General features: G+C 41.5%; 1 long non-coding RNA gene across 1 annotated transcript; it reads left to right on the top strand.

Moving 5' to 3' along the window:
- Positions 1-1,203: 1,203 nt before the first annotated feature.
- On the top strand, positions 1,204-4,071 carry LOC126818506 (uncharacterized). The gene is made up of 2 exons (XR_007679253.1): positions 1,204-1,335; positions 3,650-4,071. It is a non-coding gene; the product is annotated as an uncharacterized LOC126818506 (long non-coding RNA).
- Positions 4,072-19,843: the final 15,772 nt, after the last annotated feature.

Raw genomic sequence — 19,843 nt, 5'->3', positions numbered from 1 at the left:
TTTAAGATATACCTTAATATTTTTCTCTTTTAAAATTTATTTTTCATATACAAACCATTAATACCCATCTTAGCATCGTGTATGACAGTGTGTATCAAAATAATCATTTATTTGTGGTTATATTCAAATCTGTAAAAGACGTATTATTTTTGAATATATTTAAAAAAAAACACTAACTAAAATACAACAGAAGAAACTAGTTGGGATGTGATGTGAACATTTATTGAGAACATGAAATAGACATAAATCGGGAGGAGCTCTATTCCAAGTCAGACTTCCTGTCAATAAACGTCTGCTTATAAAGCCTCTAACAATTAGCTGAGGTGGATAAGAGTGATAATCATATATGGTATTGTTTATTATCAATTATGGTGTTTGTAATTAAATTGCATATTTCTTTGAAAGTCATTGTCAGGTCAAGGTATAATGAACTGACCACTAATACATTCTCTTTGAAATTCAGTCTAGTGTTACTCGCGGATCATGTGTAGCTTGTTAAAGAACATCTTGAATAAACTAGATGTTTATTAAGAACGTGTCTTCACAGAAGTTGTCGAGAGTTTAAACGTCAACTTCAGTTATAGATCAGTTTTGTCACACCAGGTTACTTATTAAAAATAAATAAATAAATAACATAATATAAACGTCAACTTCAGGTATAAATCACTCAGTTACATTGGTGGAGCAATGACTCATTATTTAAACAAAAAATCAAAAACGTCTATTTTGACTTTTGACAGTGTATCTCTATGCGAGTGAAATGGAACCGTCAGATAAGCCGCCCATACAAACTGTTTATGTTCATGTGTAGGCAATTGGCCTGTTATTAACATACACTGGTTACCTCTAATAAAAACAGCAGTGCATTTCTGCAGTTTTGTATTGTTTCTGAATATCCCCTACTTTTTTTTTGAAGAGTATATTTGGGACTTTGCATAATAGAACACATATACCTTTTTTAGGGAAACTACCAGAACCTCATTTTCACACGGAGAAAAGTGCGGACTAGGACGGGAAGTAATGAAATATGCTACTAAGAAGGTATTTTGTATTATTGACAAGTGTAATTTAACACTGTAACATTTGTATTGTGGAGCAATGGAAATGGCCAATTGTAAATCTAAAATAAAGTATTTTTGGGCCATGAACATTGAAATAATAATGGCAACGCTGTTCTTCCATAAAATATAACCCATAGATTCACTTGACGCAGGCTAAATCGATAGTCATCAGTCTCTATAAAAAGGACAATTTCCAGACCGTCGTCATTAGCCCTGTAGTAGCAGTGCAGTAGGACGTCTTCTATTTGTGGAAAACCTCTTTTGACCTTTACAGGTATGTTTGAAGAATTCCTATTGGGTGGAATACAAATGCTGATTATTACTTGACGACGGTTACTGCCTAGTTCTAATTTACGTGTGGGGGGGGGGGGCTGTTTCACCAAATTTTAGCTAAGATAAAATCCAAATTTTAGTAGTTTGATTGGATAATGTTAGATTGATTTTAGTGCTTGTCAGTAATGCAGGGCGGGCTAAATCTATTTGTTAAGGCCAGCTCATTTTGGTCAAGGTCGCTAATTATAAGATGTTGGCGAGATTGTAGGTTAGGGTTAGGGTAAGCATTAGGGTTTGTTCCAGGGTTAGGGTTAGCGCTAGCCCTGTTTACATCTCGTGACCTATGAAGAAAAATTGAGCTGGCCTTATCATTTAGCACTAACCGTGCTGGGCCCTGTTTCGCAAAAACTTAAATCTCCTTAAAATCGTCTTAAACTAAAATTCCATCCTAACTTAAGATAGATGCGTTTCACAAAACGATTTTAAGCATTTTAGATAAAATCCACTAAAATAATATTGTAAGTTAAAATTGTATCTTAACCTAAAATAGTGGCGTTTCACAAAAGTATTTTAGGGACAATTTTAACTAAAATCAATTTCAATTTTAACTTAGAGCAGCCGTCACCCTCTCCTAACTTGAAATCACGACATTAACAAACATTGATTAGAGCTACGTTGTGAGATTTATTGCGGCATATATATATATATTTGGAATAATGATAATATTGCCAATGGCCCGGGTTATATAATTTAAACATACTATCATTCAAAAAAATAATTTTCATTCAATTTCTTTTCATTGCCGAAGCGCTTAAGCTTGCACCTTGAGTGCCCTCGCCGGAATTGTGCACTGCGCGAGCGCAAGTAATTTTTACTAAAATCTATTAAAATTGCATTGTAAGTTACAATCGATCTTCGTGAAACGCATAAAATTTAATATTTCATTTTGATTTTAGTTAAAATCTATTTTAGTGATTTTAATTTAAGTTTTTGTGAAACAGGGTCCAGGACAGAGCGGGGTTCCCTTGTCAGTAGGATTAAGACTAGTAATTATTTCCCCTTATTTCATGATGTAGGGCGAGTTATAAATAGACAATTTTTCCCTTAATCTTTTTTCTCCCCTCTTCATGCATTTTTTGGTTGACTTTTTTGTCTAGAATTGGAGAAAAGGGATCAAATTTGCAATTTCATAGCAGTTTTGGGTAATACTGATGATATTACAGCGGAGGGATAGGGTGTGTAAAGTGTCTTTCTGCAGAGCAATCATTGTGTCGGAAGTGATATTTTCACCCCAGTCAACTTCAAATCCGCGTAACAAAAAATCTAAATGGTCAACCCCCTACAAAATTATGATGATGAGATTGCCAAATGTTGTCCCCATTGTGCCTATAAAGATTGGAACCAACGGAATGTTGAGCAAAAATCTACAGCCTGTGATGTTACAGCTATTTAACATTGAAGTCAATGGGCAAATAATTGCTAGTCTGAGACCAGTAGTGCAGGGCGGAGTGATGCCTCCTTGTCAGTGGTGCATTACGAAGGACGAGAGAATTGTAGTTGAAACGCTATAGATAGAATAATTGTGTCCTGTTAATATAATAGGGTTCAATATAGCACGATTTATCCCCGATATTGGATGCTTTCCAGATTCTGAATTCTGTAGATTTTCAAACTCCAATTCTGTTTATTAATCGCATTGAAAATGGTCGATTGTGACATTAATCTGAATATGTATCGATTTGGATTTTCAACAAGCGACTAATAATAGCAAATCAACTGAATTGTCAGCAAAAAACATTTCTTCATTATCTAATGAGTATAAGAAGAGCCCACCCCTGCCCGATCGAACTGATACAGATTTGTAATTCGAGCCCCTTGTGTCCATCTAATTGGCGGGGGATCACGAGGCTAAGTGGGTAAGACGCTGGCTCGCTAGCCTGGAGGTCGGGTGTTCGATCCCAGCATTGGCCGAGAAAGTTCATCCAGATTTTCCGGCGTGGTTTCCCCTTGTCAGTGATGCAGGACGGAGAGCCTGACAAGGACAGCTGTTCGGATAGGAAGAAAAACCACGCCGGAAAATCTGGAAGAACTTTCTCGGCAAATGCAGGGATCGAACACCCGACCTCCTGGCTAGCGAGCCAGCGTCTTACCCACTTAGCCACGTGATCCCCCCACCCCATAGCATACTGTACCGGTATGGCGTATGCCCGTCTTCATTAGCCCAGGTTAGGAGCAGAACAGTAGGACGTTAAACCCCATTTCATTTCATTTCATCCAATTAGACCAGATATTTTTTACGTTCTGTCTTTTTATAGACATAAAGATGTCAATCGAACAGCTGACTACAAGTCCTCCAATCCAGATAACCGAAACCACCTTTATACCCACAACTACACCCAGGGAACCCAGTTCCAGTGGTCCTGATTATGGAATAACAGATGATTGTCGGAAGAAATCGGAGACATGGCTAGAGAAAAAGATTGAGGAGAAAGAGAAGTGGAATGCAGGGCGTCGGGGGCGTCAGGGGCGTCTGCGGTGTAACATTCAGTAGCGGATCTAGAAGCTGAGAATAGGAGGGGGGGGGCGGTTCCAAATCTAGGGCGCCATCCGCAATCGCACCCCACAATGAATGTAAACAAAATAGTTGATATAACACTGAGCGTCCCGGTAGAACATAGATCGTTATCTCGCCGGAAACCAGTTTTATTTAAGTTGACATAAAGTTCATGTTATATTATGATTGTTGTTAATTTTGTTATTTAATTGTTTTTTAATTTTAGAGGCAGTGGCTATAACACTGAGCAACCTGATGGGTGGGGATGGGGAGGGTCATTGCTGGGAACAAATTCATGTGAACGAGAGGTCCAGAAATAGGTGTCAATGGGACAGAATCTCGAGATCTGCCTGTCAATTCCGCCTGTTTTGTAAGAGTTAAGACAGAGCATGTGTACAGCAGTCTGTCGCCCCACGAGCCACGGACTAGTGGTACTACCCGGTACTAACCGGGTGAATCACTGTAACACGTGAATATAATAGTGATTAGATAGTAGGCCTATATGAAGAGTGAAGAAGGGTGCCATAATGGAATTGAGCTTTTAATTTCTGAGGGAGTGGGCCCGAGGGGACTTTGTATCACGGGGACGCTTACTTGGTCTCGGGGGGGGGGGGGGCTGGGCACCAATTTATAGATTAATTCTATCCATATAAGATTCCCTCAAACAACTGGTCCGAAGAATAGCTTGTATGAGCAAAGATACTAATATAGTCGTCATGGGAACCAAAATTGACGTAGAAACACCCAGCTAGCGCGTTAAAAACGATTAGATTGTGAAATCTGCCTTTTTGTGTAGATAGAAACTGGAATCGAGGATTTTGTTTTCTCAAATCTTACGAAAAACAAATTGAATTGGGTTTAACGTCCTGCTTGTCCTGCATCACACTGATCAGCAGTGAATATTCGCTAAGCCGCGACAGTCACTGAAAAGGATGACATCGATGCGACGTAATGAGCGACAAAAATTACTTTTTTCATCCGACAAATTAAATTCTAAAACATTTTTTTTTATGAATTAGAAAAAAAAATAAAGACGTTTGGCGTATTTGTAGGTAAAGATTATTTCCTATTTAGTGTAAATGGGTATTAAAATGAGTAAATAAAGGCTCCATTTCGCCCGAACCAGTAAGGTCTTATGTAAACAATTGAGCCAATGATTGACGCCGCGTGATGAGACGTCACGTGTTTAAGGTAGTCATCTTTTACAGAGATATTAGAAGACTTTCGTAATCCTCTGTGAAACATATTGGTCCTGCACCAACTTGGCTAATGGGAGAACGCTGAATCGGAGACGGTCTAGCACATTCTAGGACATAATATGACGTCACATGTGGATGTTGGGTTAGGGTAAGGGTCAAGGTCTCGAGATGTAAACAGGGCTAGCGCTAACCCTAACCATGGACCAAGCCTAACCCTAACGCACAATCCGCATCTGACGTCATATGTGCTCGACCGTCTCCGATCTAGCTCCCCCCCGCCCGGACTAATAAAGATGGGGATACGTCTTGCAGTGCGAGGGAAAATTTGCCAGGAACGTGTCGTTTCACCCTATTCTTCGAGATCCTGTGTTCGATCCCAGTGTTGACCGAGAAATTTCCTCCGGATTTTCCTGCATGGTTTGTTATTGTCAATCGTGTAGAACGGGGGGGGGGGGGGGTATGGGGTTTAACGTCCATTAGGTCATTTCGGTAGGTCATTTCGGGACTAACATATGGTTTAATATTATTTCAATAATTCGCTTGCGCGTAGGAGTTTTTAGCAGTGGGAGGAAACCGGAGGACCCGGAGAAAATCCACCAGGTTTCGAAACCACGTGCTAACCATTCGACTATCCACTCTGTCTTGTAGAACGGGGGAACAGCGCCGAGTCGGATAGATGGGACGAAAACCCGATGTCACGTGTACATATTGGTGTGCACGTAAAAGAACCCATGCTAGTTGGAAATGAAGACGGGCATACGCCATACAGTGTGCTATGAGAGAAATTTTGCCGGGGCAGTGGCACTATGGCCGGCTTACTCTTATATCGAACTCCAACTGCCAAGGGATCCTTTACGTGCGCGCCAATTTATACACGGGACCTCGGTTTTTCGTCCCACCCGAACGACTAGAAACTGGCCTTGTCAGGCGCTCTGTCCTGCTCCACTGACAAGGGGAATCCACGTCGGAAAATCTCGATGAACATTCTCGGCCAATGCAGGGAATTTGCTAAGGCGTAAGCATTATCATTTGTGACAAAGTGATCTATACCTGAAGTTGACGTTTAAACTCTCTATAACTTCTGTTAAGGCACGATTTTATTAAACATCTAGTTTATTCAATATGTCCTTTACAAGCTATACATGATCCGTGTATAACAGGTCAGCGCATCATACCTTGACCTGACAATGACTTCCTAAGAAATATGCAGTGTAATTACAAACACCATAATTAGATAATAAACAATACCATATATGATTATCACTCGTGTCCATCTCCCCTAATTGTTAGACGCTATTCAAGCAGGCGTTCACTGACAGCAAGTCTGACTTGGAATAGAGCTCCTCCCGATTTATGTCTATTTCATGTTCTCAATAAATGTTTTATAGATTATGCTGAACTTCTGTTATCTGTAAGATAGTGTTACACATTAGATGATTTCTCAGATTCAATGCAAATTCCAGAAACATAAAAGTGCCTCTTTAACATCAGTCGGTTACTTTAACATAATGTAATCTTATTACTCAGTTGTCTGACTCCATATATATGCCTATTTTGTATTAGAGTTACTTCCCATTACTTGGAATAAACATGGCTCCTTGAATTCACGCTTTCTTTACATGCTCAGCCCTAATCCTGAACCATCTAGCCTACAAGATAAAACAATTATAGGATTCAATGTTTATATAATTGTACCGACAATAATCTGTTCTAAAAACCATCTTAAAGAAAGAATGTTAACCAACATTCGTTCGTTCGTTCTTGGTGTTTAACGTCTGCTTCCACATAAGTGATATCGCAGACAAGACATAGGAGAGCCGAAGCTGATTCCTGTTTTTTTAGAATATGATTTTGCAATCTTTCCATTTGGCCTTAGGCCATGGATTTGGTTTAGTGGGAAGTTCTTCCCTTTATTTAATACAATACATATCGTTTGGTAGATGATCTCGTCTGCTTCTGGATTGGTAGATGTCATCGTTTGGGGTTAGTCTTTAGGTGCCAGGCCCGTCTTATTGTGGCCCCCCTTTCTCCACTGTCCCACTCTCTGGGTTTGGTATCCGTTTTATTTGCGGAATAGTGTTTAGGTGCCAAGTTCGTCTGACCGTAACTCCCCCTTACTCCACTATCCTGCTAGTTTGGTAGATGTCATCTTTGTGGGGTTTGTGTTTAGGTGCCAGGCCCGTCTTATCGTGACCTCCCCTTACTCCACTATCCCACTCTGTAGGTTTGGTGTCTGTTTTTGGTGGAATAGTGTTTAGATGCCGAGTCCGTCTGATCGTGACTCCCCCTTACTCCACTATCCTGCCAGTTTGGTATAAATCCCCTATGTAGTTTAGTGTTTAGATGCCGGGCCCGTCTAACCGTGACCCCCTCTTACTTCACTATTCTACTTAGTCCAACTGTGTCCATAAGGGCGTGGATTTGTTCGAAGATTTGCAGTTTCAGATCTGGTCTCGGGAAGAGTAGGTTCTTAGTGTTGAATGGTATGTTGTTGGTCTCCATTGTTCTCACTAGTTCCCTTCTCTCCTCCTCGTATACCTCGCAGTCTACCAGGACATGGTTGGCGGTACATTCTTCTCCGCACTCACAGATGATGACTTGGTGTTTGTAGTCTCGCAGCCGCTCTTTCACCCTTAGCTTCGATATAAGTCTACAAATATCTCTTCTAGGGTGATTGAGTGTTGTCTTTGGGTAGATCTTGTCATCCAGCCGGAATCTGTATGTGTCAAGTTCAACGAGATTTAATTCCCAGATTGAATTGACGTGTCTTTTGACCATACTGTAGATTTCCGTGGTGCTGTAGTCTATGGTGCGGAGTGGTGCTGTGTCCTTGAGACCTTCATTGGCGAGTCGATCTGCCTCCTCGGTTCCTCTAATGTTGACATGTGATGGAATCCACACGAGTTCTACTTTGCTTCCCTTCTCTAAAACCCTCTGGTACAGCTGCCTGATTTCCAAAATGACTTCTGGTCTTGAGTCCGAGTTGTCATTTTGGATTGAAATCAGACTGCTCAGAGAGTCGCTTGGAATGACGAACTTACTAGTCTTTTGATGGGAAATCCATGATATAGCGTCACGAATGGCCACAAGCTCTGCAGTGTACACCGAACAGTTATTGGGCAGTTTCCTGCTTATTCCCTGTTCCCCGTTTGGCAGGTATATTCCAAAGGAGCTGGTGCCCCTTTCAGGATTGCGTGAGCCATCCGTGTACACATGGTCCCAGTCATCAGACGGCCAGTTGTCTTCCAGGTGTTCTAGTGAGAAAGCACGTGCAGCAGTGGGGTTATTTTTCTTGTCGGTTTTCTGTAGTAGATCTAGATTAACCGGCGGTATAGGGAGCGTCCAAGGGGCGATCACTGGGGGGTCGTGTTCATTTATCACGAGCTCCCCCAGTCGCAGTTCCTTGATTGTTTCCCTGATACCCTGGCCGAAGCTTTTCTTTCTAGGATCTCTCACATATCTTGTATTTTTTAGACTGACAAAGGTTGGGGATCTTTCGCCCAGTTGCGAGATCTTAGCCCAGTACCTTGTCGCTAGTTCTTTTCTTCTTAGGGATAGGGGCAACTCCCCGACTTCCTGCAGTAGTGCCTCTCTCCCAGTCCCTTGCACTACGCCAGTCGCAATACACAGAGCTTTGTATTGGATGGTGTCAAGCTTCCTTTAGAGTAATGGCGCGCAGTTCATGAAGGCCAGAGAGCCGTAGTCTAATACAGATCGTATTAGAGCACGATACACCATCATTAGTGTGACTCTGTTGGCCACCCAAGTGCTGCCCGTTATTTTCCTCATTAAGTTTAGGATTTTGGTGCATCTATCTACAGTCTCGTCGATGTGCGGTTTCCAGGTCAGCCTTCGGTCAAAGATTACGCCAAGGAACTTGGTTTGGTCTTTAAACTCGATGGTTTTCCCGTTCATACACAGAGTCATTCTGCTTATCCCTCTATCCCTGCTTACAAGCATGCCGACTGTTTTCTTCTCCAAGACTTTGAATCCCCAATCGTTTGGCCATGCCATGAATTTGTCTAAGGCCTTCTGCATTTTCTTTTGTAGTTCACAGAAGTTCCTCCCTTTCCTCCATATGGTACTGTCATTAGCAAATTTAGCTAACTCAGTTTTGGCGTCGAGGTAGGACGATTTCTGTATGTCGTTGATCATGATATTGAAGAGAGTGGGACTGATAACCGATCCCTGAGGCGTGCCATTTTCTAATGTTTGCTCGGCACTCAGGAATCTGCCAACATTCACCTGTATCTTTCTATCACTCAGAAAGCTTTTGATCCACCGAAACATTATGCCCGTTATACCAATACGTCCTAACGTGAAGAGCAGCCCGTCTAGCCAGACTAACTCGAAAGCCTTAGTTAAATCTACGAACACGACACATAACAAGTTCCCAGAGAGGAGTGCCTGCGACATGACTTGCTGTAGTCTCACCAAGTGGTCCGTTGTTGAACGCCCTTTCCTGAACCCGCTTTGATTTTCGTCGATCAGTCGGTTGCTCTCCAGATAGAACTGTAGTCGTATGTTAACCATTGTTTCCAAGGTTTTGCACAGTGTGGATGTCAAACTTACTGGTCGATAGGACTCTGCCTTTGTTCTCTATTTACCTGGTTCTGGAAGAGGGATGACGTTGGCTTTCCGCCATTCTTTAGGTACCTCTCCTGCTAGCCAGGATGTGTTGAAGAAGTTTAGTAGTATCCTTTTGGCATTTCAATGTTTAAAGATATACTTTCTAGACAGTGTCGATATCTGTAATACATGTACAACCATCGGCATTCTGGTTGGAATTTGAATGTCTCCAAATGACGTGAAGGTAGCCGAAATTTCCAGAACACAATGGTTTCAGATGGCGTAACAATAGTCGAAGTAACCACAAAACAGTGGTTTTAGATGATTTGGCGTTAACTGAAGTTAACCGAACACAGTGGTTTCAGATGGTGTGACAGTTGAAGAAGGTACCCGGAAACAATGGTTTCAAATGGTGTGACGGTAACTGAAGTTAACCGAACACAATGGTTTCAAATGATGTGATGGTAACCGAAATTACCCAAAGACAATGGTTTCAGATGGTGTGATGTTAACCGAAGTTACCCGAACACAATGGTTACAGATGGCATGATGGTGACCGAAGTAACCCGCCAAACACAATGGTTTCAAATGGTGTGATATTTTACTGTGAATATAATATATATGTTCACATGTTTCACGATAAATATACCGTTATGTAGATATGACATTAATTATTCACGCATAAAAATCATTTAGGTTTCTATTCAATTCTAAAATATTTTTTTCACTAAATTAATTAAATTTAATGTTTCTCCACGTGTTTATTATCAATTATTGTGAATTTATAATGCCCAGATGTGACAAAGTAAATAAACCATGATCCACATAAAAAGTTAAATTACCACCCATAAAAATCATTTTGTTTTCTGTTCAATTGTTAAAATTTTGTTTTCACTACATTAATTATAGAATTAATTAAATGATGTTCCACGTGTTTCTTTGTCGTCACGCAAAGTTTAAAATAGAAGCCATAAAATCAACTGTGTCCATAAGGGCGTGGATTTGTTCGAAGATTTGCAGTTTCAGATCTGGTCTCGGGAAGAGTAGGTTCTTAGTGTTGAATGGTATGTTGTTGGTCTCCATTGTTCTCACTAGTTCCCTTCTCTCCTCCTCGTATACCTCGCAGTCTACCAGGACATGGTTGGCGGTACATTCTTCTCCGCACTCACAGATGATGACTTGGTGTTTGTAGTCTCGCAGCCGCTCTTTCACCCTTAGCTTCGATATAAGTCTACAAATATCTCTTCTAGGGTGATTGAGTGTTGTCTTTGGGTAGATCTTGTCATCCAGCCGGAATCTGTATGTGTCAAGTTCAACGAGATTTAATTCCCAGATTGAATTGACGTGTCTTTTGACCATACTGTAGATTTCCGTGGTGCTGTAGTCTATGGTGCGGAGTGGTGCTGTGTCCTTGAGACCTTCATTGGCGAGTCGATCTGCCTCCTCGGTTCCTCTAATGTTGACATGTGATGGAATCCACACGAGTTCTACTTTGCTTCCCTTCTCTAAAACCCTCTGGTACAGCTGCCTGATTTCCAAAATGACTTCTGGTCTTGAGTCCGAGTTGTCATTTTGGATTGAAATCAGACTGCTCAGAGAGTCGCTTGGAATGACGAACTTACTAGTCTTTTGATGGGAAATCCATGATATAGCGTCACGAATGGCCACAAGCTCTGCAGTGTACACCGAACAGTTATTGGGCAGTTTCCTGCTTATTCCCTGTTCCCCGTTTGGCAGGTATATTCCAAAGGAGCTGGTGCCCCTTTCAGGATTGCGTGAGCCATCCGTGTACACATGGTCCCAGTCATCAGACGGCCAGTTGTCTTCCAGGTGTTCTAGTGAGAAAGCACGTGCAGCAGTGGGGTTATTTTTCTTGTCGGTTTTCTGTAGTAGATCTAGATTAACCGGCGGTATAGGGAGCGTCCAAGGGGCGATCACTGGGGGGTCGTGTTCATTTATCACGAGCTCCCCCAGTCGCAGTTCCTTGATTGTTTCCCTGATACCCTGGCCGAAGCTTTTCTTTCTAGGATCTCTCACATATCTTGTATTTTTTAGACTGACAAAGGTTGGGGATCTTTCGCCCAGTTGCGAGATCTTAGCCCAGTACCTTGTCGCTAGTTCTTTTCTTCTTAGGGATAGGGGCAACTCCCCGACTTCCTGCAGTAGTGCCTCTCTCCCAGTCCCTTGCACTACGCCAGTCGCAATACACAGAGCTTTGTATTGGATGGTGTCAAGCTTCCTTTAGAGTAATGGCGCGCAGTTCATGAAGGCCAGAGAGCCGTAGTCTAATACAGATCGTATTAGAGCACGATACACCATCATTAGTGTGACTCTGTTGGCCACCCAAGTGCTGCCCGTTATTTTCCTCATTAAGTTTAGGATTTTGGTGCATCTATCTACAGTCTCGTCGATGTGCGGTTTCCAGGTCAGCCTTCGGTCAAAGATTACGCCAAGGAACTTGGTTTGGTCTTTAAACTCGATGGTTTTCCCGTTCATACACAGAGTCATTCTGCTTATCCCTCTATCCCTGCTTACAAGCATGCCGACTGTTTTCTTCTCCAAGACTTTGAATCCCCAATCGTTTGGCCATGCCATGAATTTGTCTAAGGCCTTCTGCATTTTCTTTTGTAGTTCACAGAAGTTCCTCCCTTTCCTCCATATGGTACTGTCATTAGCAAATTTAGCTAACTCAGTTTTGGCGTCGAGGTAGGACGATTTCTGTATGTCGTTGATCATGATATTGAAGAGAGTGGGACTGATAACCGATCCCTGAGGCGTGCCATTTTCTAATGTTTGCTCGGCACTCAGGAATCTGCCAACATTCACCTGTATCTTTCTATCACTCAGAAAGCTTTTGATCCACCGAAACATTATGCCCGTTATACCAATACGTCCTAACGTGAAGAGCAGCCCGTCTAGCCAGACTAACTCGAAAGCCTTAGTTAAATCTACGAACACGACACATAACAAGTTCCCAGAGAGGAGTGCCTGCGACATGACTTGCTGTAGTCTCACCAAGTGGTCCGTTGTTGAACGCCCTTTCCTGAACCCGCTTTGATTTTCGTCGATCAGTCGGTTGCTCTCCAGATAGAACTGTAGTCGTATGTTAACCATTGTTTCCAAGGTTTTGCACAGTGTGGATGTCAAACTTACTGGTCGATAGGACTCTGCCTTTGTTCTCTATTTACCTGGTTCTGGAAGAGGGATGACGTTGGCTTTCCGCCATTCTTTAGGTACCTCTCCTGCTAGCCAGGATGTGTTGAAGAAGTTTAGTAGTATCCTTTTGGCATTTCAATGTTTAAAGATATACTTTCTAGACAGTGTCGATATCTGTAATACATGTACAACCATCGGCATTCTGGTTGGAATTTGAATGTCTCCAAATGACGTGAAGGTAGCCGAAATTTCCAGAACACAATGGTTTCAGATGGCGTAACAATAGTCGAAGTAACCACAAAACAGTGGTTTTAGATGATTTGGCGTTAACTGAAGTTAACCGAACACAGTGGTTTCAGATGGTGTGACAGTTGAAGAAGGTACCCGGAAACAATGGTTTCAAATGGTGTGACGGTAACTGAAGTTAACCGAACACAATGGTTTCAAATGATGTGATGGTAACCGAAATTACCCAAAGACAATGGTTTCAGATGGTGTGATGTTAACCGAAGTTACCCGAACACAATGGTTACAGATGGCATGATGGTGACCGAAGTAACCCGCCAAACACAATGGTTTCAAATGGTGTGATATTTTACTGTGAATATAATATATATGTTCACATGTTTCACGATAAATATACCGTTATGTAGATATGACATTAATTATTCACGCATAAAAATCATTTAGGTTTCTATTCAATTCTAAAATATTTTTTTCACTAAATTAATTAAATTTAATGTTTCTCCACGTGTTTATTATCAATTATTGTGAATTTATAATGCCCAGATGTGACAAAGTAAATAAACCATGATCCACATAAAAAGTTAAATTACCACCCATAAAAATCATTTTGTTTTCTGTTCAATTGTTAAAATTTTGTTTTCACTACATTAATTATAGAATTAATTAAATGATGTTCCACGTGTTTCTTTGTCGTCACGCAAAGTTTAAAATAGAAGCCATAAAATCAATAAATTGCCATCATTTTCCATAAATAGGAAAGTTTCCAGCACAGTCCTTAATTTGTGGAAAATTCTTTTGACCATTACAAGGTAAGTTTGGCATGTTTTAACAAATCCCGTTTAAGTTACCAAACTCAGTGGAATGCAATTGGTGATTATTACTAGGCGAGATAGCCACTAGGGTTCCCTTGTTTGTATCATTTGCTGAAGCTACGGTGGCTCCGTGAGTAAGGCGCTGGCTCACTAACGAGGCGGTCCGGGTTCTATCCGGGTGCTGGTTGAGAAAGTCCCCCGGGGATTTTCCAGCGCTGTATCCCAGGACGGAGTGTTCAGTGTAGGTAAAATAACGATTGACCGTTGGAATTCAATTGCTGTCCGGGAGAAATTTTCCCAGTTTGTGAAGAAAAGTATAGGACGATAAACCCCATTTGATTCAATCATCATCAATTACTGATGATAAATGAAATGAACTGAGTTTAACGTCCTACTGTTCTGCTCCGGACTGGGCTAATGACGACGGGCCCATACAGTGTGCTATGAGGGAAATTTCGCCCGGACAGCGGCACTACGGCCTACTCTTATATCGAATTCCAACTGCCAAGGGATATTTTACGTGCACGCCAATGTGTACTGGGGACATCGGTTTTTTGTCCCATCCGAACGACTAGACAGCTGTCCTTGTCAGGTCCTCCGTCCTGCATCACTGACAAAAGGGGACCACACCGGAAAATCTGGATGAACTTTCTCGGCCAATGCAGGGATCGAACACCCGACCTCCAGGCTAGCGAGCCAGCGTCTTACCCACTTAGCCACCGTGAACCCTACTGATGATAAAGACGAGAGATTTTAGGTGAAACGATATAGAATTGTGTCCAGTTTATATATAGGGTTCAATATACCACCATTGATCCCCGACTTTCCGATATTGGATGCTTTCCAGATTCTGAATTTTGACGATTTTCAAATTCCAGTTCGGATTATTAATCGGATTAAAAATGGTCGATTGTGAGATAATCTGAATAGCTATCGATCCGGATTTTTAGCAATCGACTAACGATAGTAACCCAAACGAATTGTCAGAATCTACCATCAATTAATCTTAACCGTTGGAACCGCGGGATTGGGTAGTACTGGAGGTCTATTGCAAATTATTTGCAACTATTTGCTCTCTATTTCTAACCTCATTATAGCTCCCTACACCACCCCCACCCCCTTCCCTCCCCCACCTACAGCCCGATATGAATTTTGTCCTGACGAACTTGAGAATAACAAATCAATAGTGAAATCAATAGATCGAACTGATTGGAATTCGAGCTCCTTGTGTTCATCCAATTAGACCTGATATTTTTTACGTGCAGTCTTTTTTATAGCCATAAAGATGGCGGCGGCGGCGATGCCGTATGTGGTTACAACCCCTTCACCTCAAATCACAGAAACAACCATTGTATCCAGTACACCCAGGGGACCCAGACCCAGTGGTCCTGATGATAGGATAGATGATTACCCGAGGAGATCGAAGAGATGGTTAGAGAAAAAGATTGAGGAGAAAGAGGAGTGGAATGCGGCGCGTCTGGAGAGTCCGCGGCTGTGTACCATTCAGTAGCTGCTCTAGAATCTGAGAATAGGGGGCGGGGTGGGCGGTCCCAAATCTAGGGCGGGGTGGGCGGTCCCAAATCTAGGGCGCCATCCGCAATCGCACCCCACAATGAATGTAAACAAATTAGTTGATATAACACTGAGCGTCCCGGTAGAACATAGATCGTTATCTCGCCGGAAATCAGTTTTATCTAAGTTGACATAAAGTTCATGTTATATTATGATTGTTGTTAATGTTGTTACTTGATATTTTTTAACCTTAGAGGCAGTGGCTATGAAACTGAGCAAACTGAAGAGTGGGGGGTCATTGCTGGGAACAAAATTCATGTGAACGAGAGGACCAGAAATGAGTGTCAATGGGACAGAAGCTCGAGATCTGTCTGTCAATTCCGCCTGTTTTGTAAGAGTTGGCAGAGCATTTATACAGCCTGTCGTCCCACGCCCTTAGTGGTACTACTAACCGACCGGTTCACTATAACCGTGAATATGATAGTGTTATTTGACGTTCTAACTCATGACGTCAACTGGCAGACTATCGCCATTGAGGAGACGACCACTGTCAAGATCGGTCGCATTATTTCTGTTACATCCTTTTTGTATTCCTGATTGTTTTCAAATTTGAGTGAAGTCTGTGTCACTACAGGCCCGGGACTATACAGCGCGGTGGACGCTTACGGCTGGCCCCCGGATCCATTCACTTGATTTGATATTTGTTTATTTGGTGCAATGTCTATTTTCTGTCTTGTCCGCAGGTTTATCTTGTAGATTTTTGTTTTACGTGTAGTGCGGTCCTCCTGCACTTACTAATAGAATAAGACCACAGGGGAGTGGAAGAATGATGCCATAATGGAATAAATTGTCGAAGGCACTAACAAAATTCAGATAGCAACGTATAATATGTAACCCACGCCTGTTTTGTGCGAGTTGGCAGAATATTTGTAGAGTCTGTCGCCCCACAAGCCACGCTCTAGCTATTAACCAGGTGATTCACTGTAACGGCGAATATAATAGTCATGAAATAGTATCAGACATAAGAGAGAGAGGGAGAGAGAGAAGATGGGGTTAAACATCCACTCGACACAAACCAGGTAATTTCGAGACTAACATATGGTTTAATTTTATTTCAATAATTCGATTGCGCGTAGGGGTCTTTAGCGGCGGGGGGGGGGGGGGGACCGGAGGACCCTGAGAACCCATGAGGTTGGACAGGCGACCCTACGCCTTTCGGGGAATCGAAACCACACCAGTTGACTCAATGACAGGCCTTATGGTACAGCGCGCGCATGCTAACCATTCGGCCATTCACCCCCCCCCCCCACCAGATAGTACCAGACATAGTCATAAGAGTAAAAAATGATGACATAATGAAATTGCGCGTCAAAAAATGTCAGATATGTAACTGGGCGTTTATTTTTTTCGGACTTTGTCACACGGGGGCGCCTACTTGATCTCATGGGAGTGGATTTTCCGGAAGAGTTTCTTATTGTGAATCGTGTAGGACGGAGGAACAGCGCCGAGTCATTCGGGTGAGACGAAAACCCATTGGCGTGCACGTAAAAGAACCCTTGCTAGTTGGAAATGTAAATAATCGTAAATCGTAGGCAGGCAAAATTTCCTCCATAACACACATAGCATATTACCGAACAGAAACAGCAAACTGACCACGATTACTGAGCATGCGCAAAATAAGGAGGATTCTAATTGTTCGGTGGTTCTAAAATTGGTAACCACCCATTCCCCGGAATCAGAGTTGGCAAAAGAAATAGGACTTCTAGACTGAAAAGTTATTTCACTCGAAATGCTAAATGAAAGTATTACTTGAAAAAATATTTTCTAAACATAAATACGAAGAGCTAAGTTTTAAATTTTCAATTGTCGTAAGCCGGTTGGGGAGGCTCGGGAATTTCCGGAGTCCAAAATGACTGCTTTATATAAATGGGTATTTGGGGGAATACTAACCCGAACCCTAACCATTTTAAAAGGAATAAAAGTTAAATTGGATTAAATTTCACTCTTCTAAAAAGGGTTAGGGTTCGGGTTAGTATTCCACAAGATACTCATTTAAAGTTAGGCCTAGGGGGGGGGGGGGGGGGGTGCACGCTGTATCATAAGGCTTGTCATTGAGTCAACTGGCGTGGTTTCGAATCCCCGGTTGTACGTGGCAAGGAGTAGGGTTGCCTGTCCAACCTCGTGGGTTTTCTCTGGGTCCTCCGGTTTCCTCCCACTGCTAAAGACCCCTACGCGCAAGCGTATTATGTAAATAAAATTAAACCATATGTTAGTCCCGAAATGACCTAGTTTGTGTCGAGTGGACGTTAAACCCCATTTCTCTCTCTCGCTCTCTAATATTCCCCAAAATTCTCATTTATATAAAGCGTCCATTCTGTCTCCGGAAACACCCGAACCTACCCAACCGGCCTACAATTAGCATCCCCCAAGTCTGTGACCACCTGCCCAACTCCGTGTTTTCTTAATTAAATTACTTATTTCTGGGTATATGAATAGACAGTTACTCTTCTTAAAACTCCAAATGTTATTTATTAAATATTTTAAAAGATGCAAATATAGACACGAAAAGGACCACAGCAGCAACATTTAATTTATTTTAGAATTATTATTTTTAGTGTTCGATTTATATAGCGCTTCATTACACAGTGTTTCTAAGCACATTCACAATAAAACATTTCAAAAATATTTTTGAAACAAGTTGATCTTAAAGCTTTGGAAAGAAGAGGACTCTCGAAGTGTTTTGGGTAGATCATTCCACATTTTAGCTGCTCTGGCGGAGAAAGCGTATTCACCAGAACGTTTACTATATTTAGGAATCCAGAAAATGCTACGATCGCCTGAAGAACGAAGGACGGGTCGCCGTGGATTATAGAAATCAAAAAGTTATTTTAAACAGTGTGAGAATAAATTGATTTAAACACATTCACAGGAGCTTTAAATTGAACCCTCGCTCGAACTGGAAGTCAATGGAGTTTCTGTAACTTAGCTTATATATATTATTAAGTTAATGAAAACAAAAATTAGAATTGAATAGAAAACAAAATGATTTTTATGCGTGGTTAAGTAATTTTTTATTTGGATCATGGTTCATTAAATGTGTACCATCTGAATATTTTGCTGTCACGATAAATTATCTTTATCGTGTAACATCTGAATAATTTTTATCTGGATAATGATTTCACGATAAATTATTAATAATAGGACCATATTTCTGAAATAATGGAAATAAAAATACAAGTAGAGCTATTTGAATCTCAAAAACCGAAATTCTTTTCTGTTTTCCCATTGTTGAAGTAGGTTTGACAGGCAAAAACCGGTAAAAACAAAAGCCAGGAAGTAAAAGTAAAAATCAAAAGGTGTATCATTAACATCACCACAGTTTCTTTTTATAAATCAAAAATATCATTTACACTATTTGATAAGGAGTATATATTATCATTCGATGTTTTCTCAAATTCAAGGAACATGAAAGTGAACCTTTTAACTTGTTTTCCTATATTGATCCGTCCTAAGTTAGGATTCAATGTTTAAATAATAATCATGAGAGAGGGAGACAGAGAGAGAGAGAGACAGAGAGAGATAGATAGAGACAGAGAGAGGGAGAGAGAGAGAGACAGAGATAGATAGAGAGAGGGAGAGAGAGAGAGACAGAGATAGATAGAGAGAGGGAGAGAGGGAGAGACAGAGATAGATAGAGAGACAGAGAGAGGGAGAGAGAGAGACAGATAGATAGAGAGAGAGAGAGAGAGACAGAGAGAGGGAGAGAGAGAGACAGAGATAGATAGAGAGAGAGAGAGAGAGAGAGACAGAGAGAGAGAGAGAGATAGAGAGATAGAGAGGGAGAGAGAGAGAGACAGAGAGAGAGAGACAGAGAGAGATAGGTAGAGAGAGAGATAGATAGAGAGAGAGAGAGAGACACACAGAGAGAGAGAGAGAGAGAGAGAGAGAGAGATGGGTGTTAACGTCCACTCGACACAAACTAGGTCATTACGGGACTAGCACATGGTTCAATTTTATTTCAATAATTCGCTTGAGCGTAGGGGTCTTTAGGCAGCAGTGGGAGGAAATGTGAAGACCTGAAGAAAACCCACGAGGTTGGACAGGCGACTCTTCTCCTTGTCACATACAACAGGGGTTTCGAAACCACGCCAGTTGACTCAATGACAGACCTTATGAAACAGCGTGCCCTTGCTAACCATTCGGCCATCCAATAGCCCTAATCATGTATTAAGGATACATTACAACAATAATAAATATGCTAAAAACTACCTTAAAGAATGAATGTTAACCAACATTTCAATGTTTAAAGATGTATGTTCTAGACAGTCGATATCTGAAATACATAACCATCGGCATTCTGGTTGCCATTCAAATGTCTAAAAAAGGATTGTTTCAGATGACTCGAACACTTTGGTTTTAGATGAAGTTACCGGAACACGATGGTTTTAGATGGCGTGACGA

This window comes from Patella vulgata, chromosome 4 (assembly GCF_932274485.2).
Source record: "Patella vulgata chromosome 4, xgPatVulg1.2, whole genome shotgun sequence".
Classification (NCBI taxonomy): Eukaryota; Metazoa; Mollusca; class Gastropoda; family Patellidae; genus Patella; species Patella vulgata.
Note: the sequence above shows the minus strand (reverse complement) of the source record. Positions and strands in the feature narration are given on the sequence as shown.